Here is a 14,088-nt window from a genome sequence, read left to right on the forward strand (position 1 = left end):
TGGGGCAGGGTTCCTCAGGTAAGAAGCGAGAGGATCCACTGAGATGAAGAGGTGACAAGAGGCCTTCAAAAGAGAAGAACTTCAATGACAATAGGAATTAAGTGAGGCCCTTGGGAACTGCTGAAGCTCTCCCCAGTATTTTGTAAAAACTGACCTTATGAGCCTGTTGGGAAAATCAAATGAGAAGACAAAGCTCTTCTTGCTATTGTTAACTGTGCCAAAATAATTATGCAGAAGGGAAATCAACACTTTGTTCATACTAAGCATTACTGCAGAGTTGCAACAATAACTTAAGTTTTGTTAAATAGAACATAAAATAGATCACTGTCATAACTTTCAGTTTTGTTTCTCAAAGTAAGTCCTTATAAAAATCTACACCCCCCCCCCCCCAATATTTACTGTAAATGTTTGGCTTCTATTTGAGGCGATTCCTTTTCTAAATGAAACCTTTACTTGGAATAGGAAGCCCCTGCACTGCTTAGTCAAGCCCTCCCTGCTTCCTACTATAGGAGTCACGCTGCTAAGGCTTAAGCAGTAATACTAGTACCACGGAGACACAGTCAGGTTTTCCCTCCTCATAGCACTTTCCCATCTACTGTTTCATCAGGTGACTTCGAGAACTCCAGAAGTCAAGGAAACTGTGTGCTGTTATCCCACACACTTTGTCACTTCCAAAGCTCTTATCACTTCTGTGATCTCACCTTGACCCCACAGGATAATTGTACAAGGCACAAGTAACACACATTATAAGGCGAGGGAACAGATTCAGATTCGAAGAAATGCCCAAGGTACCATAACTTATTGGCAGAAGCTTTCAGCTTGGCACCCAGGTTTTAACCGCTTCTTCTTTCTCATGGGATATAGACTCTCAAGCTTTAGAAGGATAAATGAAAATTCTGCAAACTAGTGAACATTTTCTCAGGCCCATAGAGTCTTTTCAGAAACTATCTGCAAGGCTGCCTTAAAACACCAGAACACATCTTCTTTCCTTTCACAGAAAAGGTCCAATGTCTTTAAGCAAAATAGTGATAATTAGTACATTTCCACTGCCCTATCCTGACTGTTGTAGGTGGAAAATAAGTATCAGAGGAGCTCTAGTTCAAATGCTTAGAATGGAGTGGCCTTGCAAGCCTCTGTTTGGGTCTGCTGCTTGATAGCTTCTCGTCAGCGATACTCTGGGATGGCAGCACCCTCTACTCCCAGCGGAGTCAAGGGAGAAGCACATGGATTATCAAGAAATGCCATCAGAGGAAGACTGAGTTGGGGTGCTGGGATAAACCACTGAGAGGTCAACCCCAATGGACTAGGGAGAAACACTCCTGGAAGCAAGAGTTTGACTTATGCACTATAAGTCAGCAACATCTTTGCAACCAGCCCTGTGTGCTCCTGCTGACAGCATGGTATGATGAAGCAGGAATGTTCTAGAAGCAGGCTGACCCGAGCCCTGTGACCATGGGCAAGCTACTTCCTCTCTTTGAGGCTTGGTTTTCCTCATCTATACTATGGGGATTCATCACTTTCACCTGTTGCGAAAAGTATGTGAGAGAATGTGTATATACAGTTAGCACAGTGCCAGCTGCAGAGTAAACACTCAAAACACAGGCTATGAGAAACAAATCCTAGTGCATGGCACACGATTGCCCTCAATATATGTTAGGTCTTTCCATCCCAAGAAGGCATTTCTGAGTCCCCTGGTGAAAGGACTTCATGACTTTCAAAACTACTACTATAGCTTTGTGCAAATGGGAGAGGGAACTAAAGTCAAGCGGGTTTGGGGGTGGGAGTTCCTGTGTGCAATGGGAGGTGGGTACAGAGGCCCTAGGGGCAATCTCAGGGCTGGGGCAGGGGTTATAAGACACGATCTCCAACCTTGTGGAGCCCCGTTGTTCCTTGGAGGATATAAACAGAAATGAGTTGCTTAACTTTGGAACTGAAAATGCCCTTTGCTCCCTGTACAGTGCCCAGACACAGGTACTTGGCAGTGGGCACTGGGTGAGCCCACTGGATCAGGGTGGGAATACTCAGGAGCCCCACATCAGTGCTCTCAATGCAGACACGATGTGATCTCTTCATGTGCATTCATCTCCTCATTCTTGGCTCAGGAATCTCTATTGGCTCCCCAGTTACTTACAGGCTTCCTTAGCTGGGTCAAGGCTCTTCCTCATCTACCTTTTGAGAGTTCTCTGCCTTTCTACAAATTCCCTCTTCCATGCAGTATGGTCTTGTCACTGGGTCCCTTCTTACTTCAATGTCTCAGCATGTGAAGTCTTCCATGACCCCTTGGGCCATCCACCCAATACATGAGTTTCAGCCCTTCCAAGTCCTATAAAACCTAGGACCTCCACAAGGTCTCTAGAGATCCCCCTCTGCTTGAACCCTGTCAGCGTGAGTCCAAGCCCACATCTATTTTCACTGCTTAAAACTCGTGTGCACTCATCATGAGCTGAACTGTAAGCTTCTGGGAGGTGGGGGCTGTGCCACCTACACCTGCGATTCACCCATAGCATTTAATATTGTGACCTAGACCCAGCCAAACACCTGCCAAATGCCCTCCCAGTGGCTGAGGACCTCATTGTGCTCAGTGACTCTACCCACTGAGGCTCCCCACCTGGTTCAGCTCCATTGGCCCCTGGAACCTAGGACCCCGGTGTGTGCATTTTCCCTCTCCCTTCCTTTGCTCCACACAATTCAGATAAAACCAGACCCACTGGACTTGAGCTGTGTCTAACCTTCCCTACCTCTGAGAGTCTCATCTCTCCCCCACCATCCCCACTGAAACTACCCCCTGTGGAGGGCCAGTTCCAGTGGCTGAGGAAGCAGTTGGAACCAGTGCCTGCAGGGGCAGGATAGTGTCTGAGACAGGCTGCACACCTCACTATGGACGCTGCAGCCTGCTGGCACCAGGCAGGGAGCAGCCCGGCTCTAAAAGTGTGGGATGATCATAATTAGCTAACAACACCCACTCGCAGCCCACGTGGGGAAGTGGCAGGCTCAAATGTTGCTAGCAAGAGATGACAAGGCCTTTCTTCTGCTGACTATGAGTGAATCACCAGGTCGTCTGCATGGCTTAAGAAGGGGTCAGGGGATGACCTGGCTGGCCAAAGCCCCGGCAGAGGTGCATCTGACTGACATCTTACTTTTCCTCAAATACATTTTTCATCAGCAAATGACACCTGTACCCTTTTGAAGAGGAATGGATATTCTCTCCCATTTGAAAGGCCTGTTACCTGGAGGGAAGAAGATAAAAACCGCCATCCCAGGTTTAGATCTGAAGCATACCAGCCTTTTGATGTTTAAGATGAGAGGTGGGGATTGAAATCTGCACGCCGCCTCCCCAACCCCCCATGGCTGAGACATCCTCCCCAACCCCCATGGCTGAGACATCCATATCATCCACAGCAAGGCGTGTTCATGTCTGGTGCTTGGGCTGGAGAGGTTTTCCTCAGTCAGCGCTGTGCCTAGGACCCATTACCTACAGAGCTCTGTGCCTACTAAATGCTAAGTAAATGCTTGGCCTCTGGAGGATACTTCACTGGCCCCACCCTGGAGGGCTTGCACCTGAACAAGGCTGTTCTCCCCTTCCCACGGTCTCTGGTTAGTGTCTCTGCACTAACCTCTGATGAGGGCAAGTCTCAGGGGACCCACCGACTCATCTGCCAGCACCTCTTCTAACTCCCTGCTGTGACAGCTGTCACATTGGCTGTGTCATGAGTCTTTGATTATTGCACTGTGTCTCCCAGTAAGTTTCATAAGGGTAGGGATGTGCCTGCTTTGCCCTCCGGGTCTCTCTGGTTCCATGCAAGTAGCTGCTGCCTAGAACACTTTCAGACAGGCAAAGACTCTGGAGCCAGACTGCCTGAGTTCTAATTATGGATCTGTCATACACTAGCTGTGTGACACAGGCAAGTAACATAAATATTCTGTGCCTCGCCTTCCTTATTGCAAAATAAGGATCCGAACAGTACCTACCAAGAAAATGTAAACTTATACACACACAAAAGCTTTGTAAATAAATTTTCACGGTAGTATTATTTATAATAGCCAAAGTAGAAATAATCCAATATTCATTAACTGATGAATGGACCAAAAAGACATGGTATATTCATACAATGGAATATTATTTGGCCATAAAAAGGAATGAAATAGTAGTATAGGCTACAACATGATGGATGAACCTTGAAAACATGTTAAGTGAAAGAAGTCAGACACAAAAAGCCACATATTTCATGGCTCCATTTATATGAAATGCTCGGAATAAGTAAAGCTATAGAGACAGAAAGTCGATTAGTGGTTATCTAGGGCTAGGGGTAGGAGTGGGAAGAAGTTGAAGGGGTTATGGAAAGGGGTACAGGGTTTCTTTTGCAGTGCTAAAAATATTCTACAAGTGATTGAGGTGATAGTTGCAAACTTTGAATACACCAAAAGCCATGTAATCGTATGTTTTAAAGGGGTTACTTATATGGCATGTGAATTATATCTCAACCAAATTGTTTTAAAAAAATTATAGTTCCAGGCAGCCTGGGTGGCTCAGTGGTTTAAAACCGCCTTCAGCCCGGGCCTGATTCTGGAGACCCGGAATCGAGAACCACGTCAGGCTCCCTGCATGGAGCCTGCTTCTCCCTCTGCCTGTGTCTCTGCCTCTCTCTCTCTCTCTCTCTGTGTCTCTATGAATAAATTAAAAAAATTATAGTTCCTACTTCATAGTATTGTTATAAAGTTTACATGTATCACTTGTGAAAATGTTTAGCTAAACTATGTAATAATTAATATTCATTAAACCTTGATTATGCACTAGGAGCTCCACTAGTAAGCACTTTACAAAGAGAACTTTATTTCAACTTCATGGCCCAGTGAGGTAAGTACTTACCCACTTTACAGACGAGGAAGTTGAGGCACACAGAAAACAAGTAACCCGCGGTGACATGACTGGTAAGTGGCAGGAACTGGCAAAACCCACACACCAAACCATCACACTCAGAGAGAACAATATTCCCCAAACCCAGGGCCCCTGGACTTAAAGTGGGAACCACTTGGCAAAAATAGACAACATTCTCCTTCACATCAAATGAGAGTGCCCCCGACAGGCCCTACAATCTGTCAGCTGGCATTCTCCCCTTCTAGGCAACTGGCTGAGGGGCAGCTCCCTCCCTCCTCACTCCTCCCCCCCACTCCCCTTCCTCAGTTCTTCAGGAGCCCAGCTGGTATGACTCTGCTTCTCCTCTCTGAGAGCCCCTTCCTTCACGTTACTCTGTGTGTTCTCTGTGGAGCTCTTGGTCCTTATGATGGCCGGGGCTGGTTTCCTCAGTACCTCTCAACGTTTTTAACACAGGACAGAGTCCATCCAATTCAGTTTTAAAACCTTTTTTAAAAAATAAACGTGATCCTATCATATCCCTGTTAAAGACTTTCCAGTGGCTTCTCACTGTGTTTAGAACAAAGCCCATGCTCTTGCCCAAGCTGAAAGGCCCCTCAAGTCTGGCTCTCCAGTCTCCTCCAGCTCCGATGATTTTTTTCCAAGGCTCACTCTACTCCAGCCACCCAGCACATTCTGACCCATGCCAGGAATGCTCTCCTCCTCTCTCTGCATGACTAGCTCCTGGGCTTTCAGATCCTGGTTTAACTGTCACCTTCCCAAAGAGGTCTTATCTGACTGAGTCATCTTAATTAGGTCCCCCTTGCCTATTCTCCATCAAGGCACCATTTTATTTTGCTCATGGAAATTAAGACAAGTGGAAATTTTATGTTAGTTTCTTTGTTTAGTCATCTCTGTTCCCTATAACCCCTGCAACAGAAACTGGTTTACAAGATCCACACAAGCAGGGGACTATGTCTGTCTTGTTCATCACCAGGCCTGCATGGTACGTGTTTAACATGGTTTTCAGGGCTTCTCCATGTTGGCCTTCACCATGAGCCCTTGCTGACATTTTTGGGCCAGATAATTCTTTGCTGCAGGGGAACCGTACTATGCATTGTGGGATGTTTAGTCACATCTCTCATCTCTAACCATTAGATGCACCCCCTCCTCCAGTTATGACAACAAAAATGTCTCCGGACATTGCCAAATGTTCCCTGGGCTGGAGGCGGATGGGGGAGGAGGTGTCAAAATCTTCCCCAATTAAACCACTGATATATCTGTTGAAAGATTGAGTAAGTCAAAAGAAAAGAAAAGAGAATTCATCCATAAGTGCCGCATATAGTTTGAAAGTGGGGCTTCTGAACACCAGCAGAGCTGTTCACCACCACAAATAAGAGTGGAAGGGGAGAGGACATCTACAATCCCTGTGTCTGCAGGATCCCAATAATTTTGCTCCATCAATTGGTATAGATGGTTGGGCAGCTGGTAAGGGGAGTACAAGGTGATGTTCCCTTTTCTTAGAATGTCACCATCATCTTTATATAACCCAAAATCTCCCAGCTCAGTACCAATTTCTAACTATGGTCCTAGTGATTAGAAATAACACATTCTTTGCAATCAAGATTATTAACAATGGCTGATATTTGTAGAGCACGTACACCATCTAGTTTAACACTAGAGCCTGGGCATCATCACCTCCTTGACACACCAAAGACACTAAAGTGGGTTAGTTAGGACAGGTTAGGTAGCTTGCCTATGGGCACAAGCTGTGAGGTGAAGGTGCAGGGATCTGAGCCCACTCAGCTTAACTCCTTGCAATAACAAATTTACATGGATTTCTTAGCAAGTCAGAACACCAACCATTCAATGAACTTTACCCTCTATATAGTTAAGCCAGTTTCTAAACATACAGGAGGGGTATTTGGGATATAGGCTCAATCCCTTTGGCTTGGAGTCCCAAGGAGATTTTAAACCAGAAGGTATTGCTTTTAAAAATAAGAATATGCCCTGGCTCTTCTGCTAAATCCCAAATTACAGAAGCAAAGATGGCAGATCACACTGGAAAGGCCTCTGAAAGTCATCTACTGCTGAGGTTCTCAAACTAAGCTCTGAGAATACATGAGATATAGGAGGCCTCCATATCCAGGCAGGCTAGTGACACTGGGAAGCAAAGGGAGGGCTTCACCCGCCAGGTACAATGTAGGATTTCACTTGAAATGGCTCCTTTCCACAAAAAAAAAAAAAAAAAAAAAAAAGTTTGAAAACCCCTAATATTGTCCACTGTCCTCACTTTACCGACGAGGAGAGAAAAGTGATTTGCTCTAAGCCACACAGACTCTCCCCTGTCTGTTGAGAGTAAAGGAAAGCATGGACTCTGCAGGTGGATAAAACTGTGTTTGAATCCTGGTTCTGGCATTTAACGAAGTTCTCTCAGCCTCAGTTTAGTAATTTGAGAAATGAGAGTCATCACATCTCCCTTATCAAGTTTTGTAAACAAAAGAACTAATGAAGTGGCAGGAAGACTCTGAGTGTTCAGGTGCTGGTTGTCAGGGCAACCTGGAGATGGCACAGTGGTCATAACAGGGGCTGGGAAGCCACGAGACAGATCTATGTTCAAATCCTGGCACTTCCTTGCCCAGCTGTGTGACTGTGGGCAGGTCATTTCAATTCCCAAGCTCTAATTCTTCATCTGCTTAAGTGGCTTGCTTCCTTGCTTCCAGGTGTGTTGGGAGGCCCAGACCAGATGAAGCATGCAAAGTGCTTACCACGTTGCATGGGACCTAACAGATGCTCCACAAGCACCTGCTTCTTTCCAACTTCTGTGGCACCTTGTTTGGGGAACTGCTGCAGAGATGTTCCTGTAAGCACCCAGGGTGCATGGACCAGAGACCTCCCCTCCTCCAGGGCATGCAATGCCAAGGACGCTTGGGAGGTGCACTCGCACCAGCAAGAAGCAGGTCTGGGTGATGAGTGTAGCGTGACTTAGAAGCCCCCACCTCACAGCTCCTTCAGAAAGAATGTATTGCATGACTGCACTTTTTATCTTTTTTTTGAGAAGGGGGTAAAAAATAAAGGCAAGAACTTCAAGGTCAGGTTCCCTTCCCTGCAGGCTCCTCCTGGGCTGAAGTGAAATTTCAAGAATGCAGCCTCTGGGCCCAGTTTACATTCCCACCCTCTCTGGTATCCAGGATACCAGAGGGACCTGTCGCATTCCATCCCACCAATCAGCCTCCTCAGCCACATCCTGCTGGGGGCAGGGCCCGCCACAGGTTCTTGGGAGAAGCATCACTGCCTTGGCAGGAGGGTCATCCGTTCATTCATTTGTGCAGCATATACGTTCAGAGCTTACTGGAGCCAGGCCCTGGGGGTACGGTTTTATAGGAAAACAGCCCAAGTCCCTGCTCCGGGGGAACTTGCAGTGCAGTGAGGAGCCAGCCAGAAATACTGCGAGTTCTATGAAGTGGCCGCATACAGTGGCATGAGATTGTATACAGGCGGTCTGACCTACTCAGCAATGTTAGAGGAGGCTTCCTGGAGTAAGTGAGGACTGAGCTCAGGACTGAAGGGTGAGTAGTTGTAAACAGGTAAAGAGAGAAGGAAAGAACATTCCTGGTGGAGGGACTGTAATGCCTCTGCAAAGGCTCTGTAATGCCTCTGCAGACTTACTGACAGAATATGGAATGGAGGGTGGGGGACAGGATGGGGTTGGAGAAGCAAAATCAGGGTTAGACTTAGGTGAGTGCTCTATGGGTCATGTTAGAGCATCAAAATGTTTCATGCAAGGGGATGGCGTGTATCAGAATGCACAAGAACTCTATAATAAGATCGTCTTGGAGAATGGAGTGGGAAGGGAGGGTAAGATAAAAAGAAAGGACACAGTGAGAATTTTAGTAGCATGTCCAAGTCCCCAAAATGATGAACTTGGACTGATGGGGTGGGGTAGGGACACAGACAGCTGATGCAGGTAGAGCTTGACTTGTCTTCTTTCCAAATGTTTGCCTCCTTCTGGAAAACCCTGGCAGCCACACCAGTACCGAGCTGTTTCTGGACCGACGTTGCTCCAGAGTAGTCTCTCCATGTTGCAAAGATCACAGAGGTGCTGCCTATCATCATTAGGAACCTGATAAAACATCTGGTCTTGCATCAAGATCACTGCAGGAAGGAGAGCCACCCTCCCATGGTGAGGCTCACATCACCAAGACCACATTATCAGACTTAAAAGCTCTGAAGAGATGATCAAGGATTGTAATGACATATGCATTTTTCAGGCACCTCTGTTGCAAAATGAGCACCTTCTCCATTTCTAGAAGGGAGTCTATAGATGTTTAACATTATACACAGGAGACATGCTCAAAAAACATTTGAGGAAAGAAGAGAGACAGGGAAAGAAGGGGACAAGAACATAGTTAATTTGCTAGTGAGTAGTTTCTCTGAACACTCATGAGCCTCATGGAGTTCTTGGTCTTGTGAACATGGAAGTACTAGCTGGCTTTCAGCCTGATGAGAAGGATAACCAGACCTGGCTACCCCACATCTGGGTTCCCCCACTCCAAGATCTGGAAGTCAGGAGGCCCAAGATATGGTTGAGACTCTAAAGATTTCTCCTCCTTTTTTAAAGAAAAAAATTGGAGAAAATATAATGAAAAATAAAAAAACACAAAAGTCCATAAACACAGGCAACAAAAACTTTTCCCTCCTCACCCAGAGACGCAAGCCCCTAAAGGAACATGGAAGTGGAGATTTCCTGTGTGTCCTTCCAGAAATATTTTCCTTAAAAAACAACAACAACAACAACAACATTTGTTTCTCTCAGAAAGAGAGAGAGAGAGAGAGAGAGAGCGCAGGAGCATGAGGTGGGGAGGGGCAAAGGAAGAAGCAGCAGGGTCCCCACTGAGCAGGGAGCTCTTATCCCAGGACCCTGGGATCATGACCTAAGTCAAAGGCACTAAACTGACTAAGCCACCCAGGAGTTCCCAGAAATATTTTCATAAACCTACCAGAATGTGCACGTACCTAGCATGCACACACACGTGAATATATACGTGTAGGCTGATCATACACACTCTACTCCACAGAGCTAAGAAAGCAAGCCTCAATTACAACAGTCTTTGACACTACCAATAAACTATGGCCCAGTGCTTTCTTTACCTTAGAATATTTCCTTTATATATATTGAAAAAGCTCATTTGGACTTATTTAGATATGCACTTCATTAAACAGCTCTATTTTCCATATATGAAAAGAAAAATAAAAGCAAAATAAACTAGCTAGTTATTGATAAGATGGATCCTTTTCTCAGTGCTGAGTCATTAACACCTGTGTGTCTCTCACGGTGCCACTCTTTGTACCACTGGGCGCTGAGACAGCATTAGCGCTGATAACGTCTCTGTGATTTTCTTCCAAGCTACTGAAAATTACTTTGAGTTCTGATTCTGCTATGTTCCTGATTTTACCAGAAGGTACCAAAGAAAGGTTTTTTAATAAAAGAACAACGGTCTGTCCACAGTTGTTCTTAAGTGGTTTGTAGCTAAAACTCAGCAGGACCACAGCACCACTTGCACTAGCAGGAACACCAGAGTTTGTGCATGTGTGGGCAAGGACCATGGCCAAAAGCATTCCTGAGATGCGTCCCCAATTTGAAGATGTTAACACACAAAAAAACAAAACAAAACAAAAAAACACAAGTTAATCTTAAAACTGATAAATTCTACTACAATGCATACATAATCTCCCTCATCTGACTCTCAGTTGACTTGGGGTTGCAAACTCAAGTCACAACATGATCCAGGCAGGTAACTGAGTTAAGTGGAATAGGTATTAACACAAAGTATTAACACAAAGTAGTTTTATTTATTTATTTATTTTTTTCACAAAGTAGTTTTAAAGTAGTGATTCTCCAAGGGTGGTCCTGGACCAGCAGCTATTTTAATCCTGCGTGGGCCAAATGTTCCATGGAATAGAGAATTCCTTCAATCCCCTCTAAAACACTATATTTATGGTTGTATAAGTATTTTTAACCCATTTCTTTTTTTTAAAGGTATTATTTATTTATTCATGAGAGACACAGAGAGAGAGGCAGAGACATAGGCAGAGGGAGAAGCAGGCTCCTCGAGGGGAGCCTGATGCGGGGACTCGACCCCAGGACCCCAGGATCATGACCTGAGCCAACGGCAGACGCTCAACCAACAGAACCACCCAGGCGTCCCTGATTCCATTTCTTTTAACATAAAATATACTACTCTGCATCTTGTTATTTGCTTAATCATGCATCTTGGAATTCTTTCCCTATCAGCACCTGTAGCTGTATCTCATGCTCGTTAATTATCTACATGGCACTCTACTACATGGATGTCCCTTAACTTACCTATGCAGCTCCCAGCATGAGAGTCAGGCTGTTTTCTGGTTTTGCTGCTCTCACACTCAAGGTTCCATGAGGAAGTAGCAAAGCTGCAGTCTGAAGCAAGACCCCAGTGTGGGAGGGGGGCAGCCTGGTGATCCCAAACTTGGGAAGGGCTGTGTGAATCACCCACAAGTGACTGTCTTGTGGTCAGTTTGGGACTCTGGGGAGGCAGGAAGGGATTGGTTGTAGAGGATTCCGGATGCATCAGAAGATTCAGCAGCTTTAGGGGGGAGGATGGTGAAGAGGGCCCATCTTTTTCTCTATCTTCCTCTTCTTACTCTGCAGAGCCCTGTATCCCCTAAACCGGGCCACTGCCTGCCCACAGTCTGAGACACTCTCACTGTATGCTGCTCCTATGCTCTATGTCCCTTTCTTCTGCCCTGCCAGCCCTACCTGTTTCTAGATAAAGAGAGGAAAGAGCAAGGCAAAGGGGCATGAGTGCCTGTGGAGGTGGAGAAAAGTCTTAGTTTCATTATCCCAGAATTCCCTTCCACCAAATCACCCCCCTCCAGCACATTTCATATACACATATGGTGGGCTTTGTAAGGGTGGGAGTAACAATAATGGTTACTGAACACTATACTGAGCACACACAATCCCAAGTCATTCTCACAATTCTGAAGGTACCTATTGTTAGCTCCATTTTATTGATAGGAAAACTGAGTCTTGGAGAAGAATGCTTTTGCTCATTACACAACACCTAAGTAGCCTCCTTCCACAGAATTGCTCAGTTTTTCAAGGGTTTCTTCCAAAGGGGTGTTTCTTAGGCAGCAAACTGAAGCTCAGAAGTCTTTTTTTTTGTGGCAAGTGCAGGTCCCAGGCCAATCCCAAAGACCTTCCAGTTCAATGAACTATGTCCATGGATGCGGTGAAGGGGACCCAGGCTGGGGGCAGGGGTGGTGGCAGGGGAGTGGAGACTTCTCTCAGTAATCATGTGAGGAACTTACATTTTGAACTAAAGCCATAGTTTTTGATGAATATCGCTTTATATCATTTTACTCTCCTCTTTGTTTAGCTTTCTATCCTTTTAATTATTGTTTTGCCCTGTTCCTTCCACTCATTCACTGACACCCACCCCTGCACCCAAAGGGGTGGAAGCAAGGCAGGTCTTCCTAAGCTCTCCTCCTGTCCAGTGGGCCAGGGGCACAGTCCAGGAATTCATACAATGTGGCAAAAAGGCAGTCTACTGATTCCAGGTTCATTAGCATGGCTCGTTGATTATAAATGCTCCCCTCCCCAGCCATCCCTCTCCCCAAAACACCCCAAACAGCAGATTAAGTTTTAACTTTTGCTGGCAGAACACCTGCTTCTAAAATTCCTCCTCCCTCTACCTCCTAGGATTTACAACACAAAAGTAAACATTTACACTGGTTAAGATTTACCAAAAGGAAGTGTGACCTGGAATGAGTTCTTTGAAGTTAGGTCACAAAAGAAGAAGGAGCGCTTTTTAAATCTATAAAATAAGAAACCTCAAAGCCTTCTAAATGATGTCTGACTCGGGCTTGGCAGTAATCAGGCCTTCTCAATTTTTCACTTGGGCATTGACGCCAGCATACGTTATCCTAAGTATAATTCCAAGCTACAGGTCTCTCTGCTCCAGGGTAAATGAGGTTATCAGTCAATAATGCAATCAAGTGGCTTCCTGGAAACTCTAGGGTAGAACTTTCTTCCTGAGATATTGCCAGGGAGGTAGAAAAAGGTACCCTGGAGAGGGGGAGACAAAGGGCAAGGCCAACTTCACAAGTGGCAAAGATCCTGAGGCCCACCTGTTCACTTCAGACAAAGCTGATTTTCTCAATGAGGCTTGTCTGTTTTACTGGAGGTGGGGAGAGGTGGGCACAGCCAGCCTGGGGTAGATGTTGGCTAAGCTGACCAAGTAAGTCCCAGATGCCTCAGCAAAGAATCACCAGACATTGAGGTCATGCAGATACCTTTAGGGGAAAGGAAAGGAAACAATTCCACATCCCTACCCCAAGACTGCTGGCAAGGCCAATGGAAATGCTAGAATCAGAAGGGAAAGGATGATTGCACTTGTATGATGTTTGCATCCAATCAGAACTTTCTATTTCTTTAGTGATAACACCTACAGTGCAATCAAACAAGAATCCTGAGCACATGGGGCAAATCCCAGGCAGTGGTTGTGTGCACGGCCAAGTGGAGGAAGAGTAGATGAAGCAAGGACTCACCAGGAAACAGCACCATTAATAACTGACTTTGTCCTAGGCACCTGTTGGCTGCTTTACCCAGTTAGCTCGCTGGTCTTCAGTGCAGCCCAGGGAAGCAAGTGTTCTTATCTATACCATGAGAATGGGATTGCTGAGGCTGAGCTAACTTGGCCACAGTTGCAAATGGTGCCTAAGCCTACACTCTTTCCATTGCACAACGCAGCCTTCAAATGGAAGATGTGCATAAAAACTGGCTGCATGATAGGTCAGAAGAAGCAATGAACGTGGACTCCTCAACTGTGGGAGGCCCAGCTCAGCTTTTCTTAGCCGAGTGACCTGAGCAAGGCCTTCCACCCTCTGCAGGTGTTTGTGATCCCAGTTCTGTCCCTAGCCTCAGGTTTTCAGTGGGTTGCACATTGGAGGAAGGAGTCCACATCCACCCACTTGCTTCAACCTCCTGGATGATCCAGCCAAGTGTTCAGAAGTTTGTCAGCATGAACGTGACAGATTTCTGTAAGGCTTTTTCCTTGCTCCTGGGTTCCCTATCAAGAAGAATGCTCCTTCCAACATGAGTTTATAGTATTATTATATATCCTTCCAGAGTTGGGAAAGTAGCCAACTTTATGTTACACTACATCATTTTACACTTGGGTTTTTGTTAGGTGAAC

The 14,088-nt window shown here is 45.7% G+C and overlaps 1 protein-coding gene and 1 long non-coding RNA gene across 7 annotated transcripts in view; one reads left to right on the plus strand and one right to left on the minus strand.

Annotated features, from left to right (window-relative positions):
* Window positions 1-14,088, minus strand: part of WWC1 (WW and C2 domain containing 1) — a 151,185-nt gene that overhangs the window by 106,876 nt on the left and 30,221 nt on the right. The window lies entirely within an intron of this gene.
* Window positions 5,651-11,415, plus strand: LOC144312675 (uncharacterized). Of its 2 annotated transcripts, none has more exons than XR_013378207.1 (3): window positions 5,651-8,421; window positions 8,878-9,272; window positions 10,893-11,415. It is a non-coding gene; the product is annotated as an uncharacterized LOC144312675 (long non-coding RNA). The 2 variants fall into 2 exon arrangements; XR_013378208.1 differs by lacking the exon at window positions 10,893-11,415 and having other exon boundaries at window positions 8,878-9,035; window positions 9,124-10,339.

The sequence above is a fragment of the Canis aureus genome, chromosome 4, assembly GCF_053574225.1.
Source record: "Canis aureus isolate CA01 chromosome 4, VMU_Caureus_v.1.0, whole genome shotgun sequence".
NCBI classification, from domain to species: Eukaryota; Metazoa; Chordata; class Mammalia; order Carnivora; family Canidae; genus Canis; species Canis aureus.